The following is a 10,000-nucleotide window of genomic DNA, read 5'->3' as shown; positions in this document are numbered from 1 at the left end:
CCCAATTATCTTCCCAGGATTCGCTCCATGGATCCTTGAGCCTGGACCAAAGCAGGCACACCAAAGGAGCAGATCTTCTCCTCCTTCTCTTCTTCCAGGGCTCCAGGACAAATGGACAATTCATCGAGCCGTATCTTCGAGGTCCCTTCCTCCGAGTACACCGAGAAACCAATCATGCGCACCTACGCAAACACACATACAAAAACCGACACACCGTGGTCCCTAACAACCATTAAAAAAGCAAAGGCATCGAGTGGAAAGCAAAGAAACTAATAAATTAAGGTACATCTTTCCAGCATTATCCGAGCGTTCCTTTTTCCCTCGTCTTCGCCTTCCTCTCTTATCGCACATTGTCTCAAGTTCCGCTTCGGCTTTTCGGTTGGGCCCAAAAAGGCCCAATTCTCGGCCGGCATCGTCGCGCCACAAACGGGGCAAATGGTGGTCGGTTGGGATTTTTCCAACAAGATTTTTCAAGAAACCAAAAAGCGGCCACAAACACAAGACGGCAAGGCATCAAATTTCCAACCGGACCAGGACCAGGACCAGGCGTTGGCCCCGTTTGCTGCAGTGCTGGCGTAACACATTTGGGATGCAGATCTCCGGAACACTTGACACTCGCCGCGGTGCCATCGTTCGCTCCCTGCACGCCTTCACTTCGTCGTCTTCGTCGGCGGCGCTCCTCTTGCCGAGGTCGGTCGGTTGTTGGAAAACATATAAATTACCGGCTTCTTTCGGGGGTCCTACCCTGAGCCCCGGCCGGTTTCCTATCCCTTGGTCTTGTCGCACAGCAATTATCGGTCCCGGCGAGGATAATGGTGTTTCATTATCGAAGATGTTTTGCTGCTACTCAGGGGACGACGCGGCAAGCGGACAGGCAGGCAGGAAGGCGGACATCTCGATGCATCTCGAGGCGGTCTTCTCTAAGTCCTAAATTTGTATTTTTGATTAGAACGAATTACCGATCCTCACTCAAATGGAACTCCTGTCGCTAATGAAAGGGTTTTGGATTTCAAACGATTCGACTTTTTGATGCATTCTATTCGTGCGTCTTGCAACAACTCTTCTCTTGTTGTACGATCGAGATTTCAGATTCGTTCTTGATCGGACCAACGGTATGATAATGGTGCACCGAAGTATGACACAAATAGTTCCATAAAATCAACATTAAATGGGTAAGCTTGCAACGACTGGAAGGGAAGGGGTAACAAAAAGGCTCCACTGGAGTCTGCATAATTTACCTGACCGACGACGACGACGACGACGATGATGATGATGATGATGGTGATGATGATAGGTCCAATTAGGAGCAGCTCTCGATGGCGTTGCACCCGTAGTGTGATGCAAAAATGTTGCAAGCAGCCTCCAGTGGAGCCAACGCGAAGAACATACAACCATGGGAGCGGATTCATTAAAATTAGAATAATAATTTGCACCCCAAGAGAAGATGGTGGTGGTGATGGGGACGGTGACGGCGCGATGGTCGGCCATTACTACCCGTGCGCCCAGTGCTACCAGTTTTGAGTCGAAGGACGCCCAAAGACGCGGCGGCGTAGCCGCAGCTTCTCGTAACGGTCGCATTTGCATCAATTTGGCCAGCAGAAGGGTCCCAGCATTTTTGTGTTGCTTTTCCTCTTCTTGATAGCCGTTTTCGGGGATGTTTCGAGAGGAGTGGGGGGGCTTCACACACCAAAAACCCAAATTACCCTCGAGCGGACACCAGGTGCATCGAGGATTCCGCAGCACCAACCGAGGATCCTCGAGTTGGCTCCACGAAAGGAGCGTTTTTTTTGTTGTTGTTCTCTCCGCCGTTTTCTTTGCTGCTGTTGCTAGTCTGGCGTGTTGCAACTTGTTGAGGTCGTCGCGTAAAGATTCGCGTCGGCTCCCCGGCCATAAGGAAATGGACAAGATTGAGGAGTAAGGATTGGGGGTAAGGAAGGGAGTTGGGGCGATCGCGCGGCCGCCGGAGTGAGCGAGCGAACGAGCGAAACAATCTTTCCAGAGCGTGGGAAACTGCGTTAGCGAACGGTTCTCACAAAATAAATAATAACAGTGATAAGGAAACGGAAAATGGCAACAGAAGGAGCAGCAGCAGGAGCAGCAGAACGCAGAAAGTGATGAGAAAGAACGCCAAAGTGATGATCGAGCGCGTGCACCTGCTCGGCGTCCATGAGTGGGGAGTGGGGCGTTCGAAATCGAAAGATGCGCCCAGATTCGGTTCGAGAAAAAGGGGAGGAGGGCAAAAGGAAGAGCAAGGAAGGATAAGACAAAAGCGATCCGTTCGTTCTCTCTCCCCCGCCCCGGGTTGGGTGACGTCGGGTGGTCATCGAATGAAAATGCGAATGAAGCGCAGCACAGAGAGCACCCAGATTGGTTTCTGGGCCGGCCAGCTTTCCGGAAGGCGTTGGTGTGGTTACGGATGAGGATGATCAGGTGCACGAGCCGGCCAACCGGCCACGGCAACGGCTCGACCAAAGCCGTGATCAACCGTGAACCACGGAACCAATTCGATTTGATCGATCGTTCCGGCTGGCCGGCCGGCTCGCCTCTGTCGATGAGCTTGATGATGGTGGTGATGATGATGTCTTTACTGGCTTATGATGATGATGATGATGATGATGATGATGGTGTTTGAAGGAGGTCGATAGAATTACCGCAAACGGTGAAGGCGCGATCGAGTGATCGAGTGGATCATTAAGCAAGGTGAGAGAAGGTATTCCGGAACCCCCACCCGGGAAAATTCGAATGTAATTATGGCCCGTGACGTCATCACGGGTGTAGAGTGGATCGAGGGTGATTCGAATTCGTCCCTTTTGTTTATGGTAAGGAAAATGGAACATTACCTATCCTGGTTTCTCTTCCCATTGGAATGTATTATTTTTATATTTTCTAACAATCATTCCTTCTTAATTTAAAGTATTTACCACGATTGTCATTAATGGATCGCTGCTTTGACCTATAAAACTTCGGCATGGAAAAAATGTAAGTTTATGGTTTATATTTACAGCTTATTGACCGGATTCACTAACAGGTACATACAATTTTTATTACATTCTAAATTTATTTTTATCAATTATCTGAAAGAAACTGAGGAATTCTGGTTCGATTATTATTCTTCGTTTTTTTGTACTATTTTTATCAACTATTAGGTAAACTAGTGTGCAGAACACGCTTTTTTAATACCGAACTCCGAAGCAAAACTTCTGAAACTGGATGGAGTCCCTAAACGCGAATATGTTGTCGGAAAACCTTCCAAGATTGATCCTCGGATTATCGTATTCAAAGTTCCTGAAATACAAATTGTACTACCCTTTAATCCTACTATTTGTTATAACCCACATTTGGCTTATTCACGTTGGTATTATCAACCCAATTGGACCAATAAATGATGAAGACTTAAATGTCCTTAAGTAGAATACGGACAAAAGTCAAGATCACGCACATATTATCTGTCCCCGAAATGTGACTGCTTTCGAACTACGTTTTACTATCACCAGGGCATAAGCCCGCAACATAAACTATGTGCCAAACGATCACTTATGCGGCACCTACTTTTCACCTGCGGGACCATTCGCTCCCCCCAAAAAAAAACAGATAATAATTATTAAAACCGATCGAGAGGCAGTTTCCCCAAAAAAAAAAATCCCCCGAAAACAAATGACTTTACTTGACACAAAAAACTTTCTTTGCACTGATTTCTCGGCGCCAACTCACGCGGCTGCGGGGCACACAACCTGTTCAGTGCACCGTTGCTGCCCGGTTTAATAATTATCCGTTTCCCCCGTATTCTCCCGTATTGGAGCGACCGCGAGGCACGGTGCTCTCACGGCACCTCAAGGAGGAGGAGGAGGTGTCCGTGGATTAGCACCTGTCGGGGGACAGGATTTCGTTCCCACCGTTTTACAGGGCGACAGCGCATCAGGATCCGGACCAGTGACCAGTGTCCTGTTGCTAATAAGGGGAGTCCTCAATCGAAATGTGGAGAAAACCAAAAAACAAAACAAAAACAAAAAACACGCCAGAGATAGACCGACGAAACTTTCTCACCCCAAAGATTGGGACGTTTCCTGAGGCGATCAGGCCCTGGCCTGATGTTCCACTCGAATCGAGAAATGGCGTTAAATTATAATTTCGAATTAAAGGCGAAGCGAAGCGGCGACAGAAGAACGGAAGAGATCGGAATCGAACGAGGTCTCGAGGGCTGCGGTTCGGGTTCGATTGATTCCCCGAGTGAGTGTTGTGTTAATTTCCGATGATTTCCATTCCATTCTTCTTTTCCTCTTTTAGGGGGCTTTTAGGGCGGCCCATCTGCTCTGTTGATCTCAGGCAATTGAGCTTATTTGGTAACAGTTTAGAACCCGAACTGACCTCGGCAAACCTCGAAGGACTCGTTGTGGTTCCCTTTTTTTATGGTTGTATTAACAGCAGCAGCAACAGCAGAAGTTCCAGCAATGCCATTCTATATCTCAATTCTTGCTCTTGCTTGAAAAAAAAACCGTTGGAGGATTTCGGTAAACAGAGCGAAAGGTGTTTGGATCTTACCGAAGCAACCCAAAAGTTCTCTTGACGCAATCTTAAAAAGCAACTCCTCACACAAACTCCTTAGAGGTTCCTCCAGCAAATGCCACAACCAGCAAAGAAATCAGGGAGCGGCAATCCCCATTATCCGTTCCATTATCCACCAAACACGTGTTTGACGGTTTGATTTGGTGAAAAAGGCGAAACACATCCACAATTGCTGCAAATGGAAAACTCGATGGTAACTCCCTGGTTCTGGTATCCTTCGTGTCGTTCCTTCTTCTCCCTCAATGAGCTTAAATTAGGCCCCTGTTTTGTGGGGAGGTGGATGGAGATCGTTACTGGTTTGAGGTCGCTGAAAAGAGGATCTTTTTCGATCGTTTTCATCGATTCCCATGAATAAGCCCGAATCGAAAAAAATAAAATAAAATAAAAGCAAAGGAGGATACCGTAAATAGGCTGGACAATGAGTGGCCCCGGAAAGGACCAGACACATCGCTAACGCATCGCACGTACCGGAGAAGCCTGAATGCAACCGATTTTCCTTTCATCGAGCTGCATATAAAGAGAACTTTTGCCACTCACTAAGAGTGAAACCTTTTTTTCCTTCTGCGGGGGGAATTCGATACAAAATAACAAAAGCAAAACACCACAAAAAAACAACGAGAAACGGAATGGAGAACGGAGCACCAGACAACAATGCACTGGGCAGATCCCGAGAGGGAGGGAGACTGAGATGATGGTCCATAACATTATGCTTCTCGAGCACGTGATGTGTACGGCGACCAATTTTCGGCCGGAACCGCCATGGTGGTTGGTGGTGATGGTGGTTGCTGAACGGCTTTGGCAATTACTCTTCCTTTACGGTACGGCATCTTAGTCATTCTGGGCTTTCAAAAGAACCCAAGATGGGCAAGCAACTGAGGAGAATCCGACGCGGAAAAGAAGAACAGGAAAAAGTCCTGTGAGACTGGACAGGATCGAACGAGTCATAATTTTCTAAAGAATCGAAACATTCCTTATTGGTTTCGAACGGTGCTCCTTTTTCTCGGTTCTTCTATTCTATTCCTTGGCCTTAAACCAGGGCGGAGGAAGGGGAGGGGGTGGGGTGTAATCACCTACACGCTACTTTGGTAAGCTTTGGCCCTTTCATTGCGCAGGCGTACAAAAAGGAAGTCCCTTCGGGCTTCGGGATGTTTTTTGTGTTCTGCTGCTGCTGCTGATGCTGCTGATGCTATTGGATCCTTTTTTGTTCCGCACCGAAGGTGATGTGTCCAGACTTTTGAAAGATTGACTTCTAATTCGGCGTAACGTGAAAAGGGATCAGCCCAAGTGCCAAACCTTCCTTGTCCTGTGGGTCCAGAGAACCGAAGAACGCCGGAGGGAACGTCGTAGATCCCTAAAGGGAAAAAGAAACGGAAAAAACAACAAAAACCAAACGAAAGGATCGACCAAGCGGAGAGCAGAAAGATAGGAGAAAATTACCCAAAAGTACAAAACATAAAGCTACAGAGAGAAAGAGAAAAGACGAAACGTACACACCAAAACAAGAGGCTGAAACCTCACCAGAAACACAAACCAGAAATGGAAACACACAAAAAGTGGACCGATCGCAAAGGGCTGACGAGGGGCAGTGATGGAGGTGGGACAAACAGCGGGCACGGACGAAACGGCACGAACTAAAACATCGTCCAGCAGCAGCAGCAGCAGCAGGAGCAGGAGCAGCACATGAGTAGAGGGGAAGAGAAAAGACGGGAACATAACAAAATACATCACAATCAGTGATCACCACCGGCGACGACGACGACGATCGGCACCATTTTTAGTACGTGCCACAGAAGCAGAAGCCCGGAGGACACACAGAGGAGAGCAATTCGAGGGGCGGTGACAGAGACAGGGAGGGGAGCAGGCCCAACCATAAAGGGTCCGAGTCCGGGCGAGGGCTAAAAAAGGGGCCCGAGATAAGCGATCCTTTCGTCTTCTCCTTCTGCCTGTCGCTTTGCCTCCTTTTCCAGCGCTTCAATTGGTCCGGTATTCCCGTCCGGTACTCCGGATTCTGTTTTCAATTTGAACACGTGCACTGTGTTGTGCTGTGTTATGTGGTGACCCTGCCCCTGCCCAGGAGGAATGGGAACAGGGGGAAACGGAGAAAGGACGCGCTGGTCCCTGGCCCTGTGGGCGCTGATCGGAATCAGAATCGATCAACCCACGGACGGTTCGTTTCGGATCCCGACACCGAACTCCGGTGGTAATGTGCAACGTGTGAGAATCAGATGCGAAACGGGAGGGTGGGGGTGAAGGTGGTTGAAGGGAACGGGGTTTTCAAGTTTACGCATGTTCTCGGCGTAAGTCGAGATCCTTGTGGCCGGGGGACGCGAGGAGCTAACTATAGGGACAGCGAGAGGCGTCACGTGAAGAAAAACAGAAAACACCGCAGCAGCAGCAACGGCAGCATCAGCAGCAGCATCAGCGCAACAGGGTGACAACACCTTGGAAGGAGTTTATCGCAGGATCGCGCCACGATTTATGATCTGACCTTTTTTTCATTGATTTTTTTCAAAGGTTAGATCGATATATTTGAAAACTTCAGTTAAAAAGACAAACAAAACTGAAGAAAAGTTGAGAACACCATGAATTGTGCATGAAAATCTGTAAAAAGATGAAATTAAGAAGAGAAATCTGCGTTTAATAGTTGATAATAGATCTATAGAAGACTTAAAGAACAAAAAAAGGTAATAGATATCAAATATAAAAATACAAAGCTGATAATAGAGGCTAGTAAACAAGAGTTATTACTGTATGTACAATTGAGTAAAAGCAATATAACAAATAACATCTAATAACTGAATCAAAAGAACGAGCAAAGGCATTTTAAGAACGTGTTTCGAAAACAAGCAAAAAGTTAAAATAAAAAAAAATTGAAACGAGCCAACTTTTTGAGTCAAAAACACATTCTAACAGAACAAAGAATACGCCATTCCAAACGCATATCGCATAAACCATCCAAAAAAGGGATCATAGGATGGTTGTTAACTGATAGTCAGCTGATAAAGTAACGATCACAACGCAAACTGCCCCATTTGTAATCCTTTTCAAATAGTCAATGCTTGATCACTGCAACTGAACCAACTAACTCGCTTATCGTCTGGCGATCGCTGCGCTCTTCCAAGAATCCAATGCCTCACAAGGAATCCGTCAAGAGCCATAGCCAACCGTAACACCCTGTCTGCACTCTACACACACACACACACACACACACACACACTCGATCACCAACGGTCGGTTGGACCAAGGAACAAAAAAAAAACAGGGAAAAAAGGGAGGAAAAAAATGGGAAAAACTGGAACACCAGCACGATCCTGGACCTACAGTCCGCAGGGTCAGGCGAGCGCTGGTGTATGATCATCACCATCTTCGCTTCGCCTGCTTCTCGTTCCGTGGTCCGTGGTGCTCATCAACCACCGCCGGATCCTCGGTGCACGTGTTCAATGAAAGTGTGGGAAAATGGTTCGTAAAAACTCCCTCGTTGCAACCCCCCGTCACTTATGTTTTATTATTTATCCTTCCTTATTTTGCCCCCTCACCCACGGCAGGGGGTCCTTCTTCCTTCTCCTTTCACCTCGACGAGGGTTGATCACTGATCCTCACTGATCTTCCCTGTCGTCATCGTCTTGGTCGACGGCGACGACGACGTCGTCGTCATCGTGACCGTTGCGCGTTGCGGTGGTCATATCGAGTTTCGGGTCCCGGGGTTTTTCTGTTTTCTTCGGTTTCCTTTCATTGCTCCTTCGAGCACGTTCCGCTCCGTGGTGTGCCTGCCTCGTAGTGTGTTTTGAAGAAACGGGATCCTCACGTACCAACACCAGCACGGAAGGGCGAAAGGGCGAAGACCAATGCCGCGTTGCCGGGAGAGATATGAGAATGACTGGTGAAGAGCGGCGGTGATTGAGAGGCATACCGATTAACGGATGCGAAGGTTGCCTCACAAAAAAAAAAGAAGCTGAAAAAGAAACACAAAAATCGTCTAGAATTACCTTCTCAACCCCTCGGGGGCCACTGACAAATAATGGCGCAGTGGACGAGGACGAGGAAGACGACGATCGCACACCCCGACGGTGCGACGGTGACGGCGCGATGGGCAAACAACGATCAACACGGAGCTTTAGGGGTCCTCAGACAACAGGACAACAACGAACCACCAGAAGAAAAAGACGAGGAAGGCAAAAAAGGGACTCCAGTAACACTCCACCTCCCCTGCGCAGGACCTCCATGGGATGATGGGTTCGACGTGATAGATGATGTGAGAGATCGGTTGAGTGGTTTAGGAGAAGGAGAAGGAGAAGAAGGACGAAGACCATCACGGGTTTGTCTCTAGCAAACAGAGTGAGATAAAGAGAGGAAAAGGATCATAAAATCACCACCACCACCACCACCACCAGCACCACGGGTCAACGGGAACACTTGTTCCTGGTTGCTTGGATCCTGGGAAAATTTTCGTTTCGAATTAGTGACGGTGCAAAAGGGTCCTTTTGGGTCGGTCTTTTTTTCTTCCTGGGGTCCTCCCCGCAGTCCTTTTGCGGGTACCATAGTGTTCTCGGTTTACGATTCCTACGGATTCCTTTTTCCCGATCGTTACAAGTTGGGCCGGGACCTGTTCCTTGTCTCCTTCACCTTCCTCTCTCGGTGTCCTTGGTCTCATTCTCATTTTCAGCCGATTAGAATATTGGAGGATAAGCAGGATGGAACAAAGTGGCACAGCAAATGGCAATACCGTATCCCGGGGATGCAACCGAGGGGCGAACCAGCCATTAAATTGTCAACTTGTTTTTACGATCGTGTAGTCCTCCCTGCCCGAAGGGATCTCGGTGTTGATGACGGTGGTAATGGATGACACGGTTTTTCCCCTCCATTGCACTTGCAATGCTCTCTTTCTTTCTGTCTGTCTTTTGCTCCGTTAGGTCGAAGTGATTTTCCGTAAACACATTCCGTTCCCATAACCCAAACACACTCTCGGTGGCTCGGTGTATCGGATTTCATACTCGCGGGTACGCGTACATGGTGCTGTGCTCTCACTTGACACGACCACTTTGCAGGACGACCTCTTCTCTGCTCTGGTGTTGGGTATTTCCCCGGGCCGGGCTGGGCCGTGGAACCAATCGATTGCACGTACGTCGCGTCGCGCGGTTCCTTCTTGCACTTCTTGGGTCCTGCACGTAATGACACGGACATGTGTTTCTGGCGTTTTTTTTGGGGCCCACCGCACTAACGATCGCTTAATCAGTCAATCAGTTGCGTTCCGTTGGCCCAACTCGAACTCAACGGAACGGCCGTGGGTCGAGAAACAAATACGAAAAATGGGTGTGTACCAATGGTCGAAAAATGGGTGTGTACCATGGCCGTACGTTCCGTCACACTTTGTCATGCAAGCGTATTTGAGAATTTATTACTTTCTGGTCGACATCGACTTTGGTCACGTACCGCGTCG

This window comes from Anopheles darlingi, chromosome 3 (genome assembly GCF_943734745.1).
Source record: "Anopheles darlingi chromosome 3, idAnoDarlMG_H_01, whole genome shotgun sequence".
Taxonomy (NCBI): Eukaryota; Metazoa; Arthropoda; class Insecta; order Diptera; family Culicidae; genus Anopheles; species Anopheles darlingi.
Note: the sequence above shows the minus strand (reverse complement) of the source record.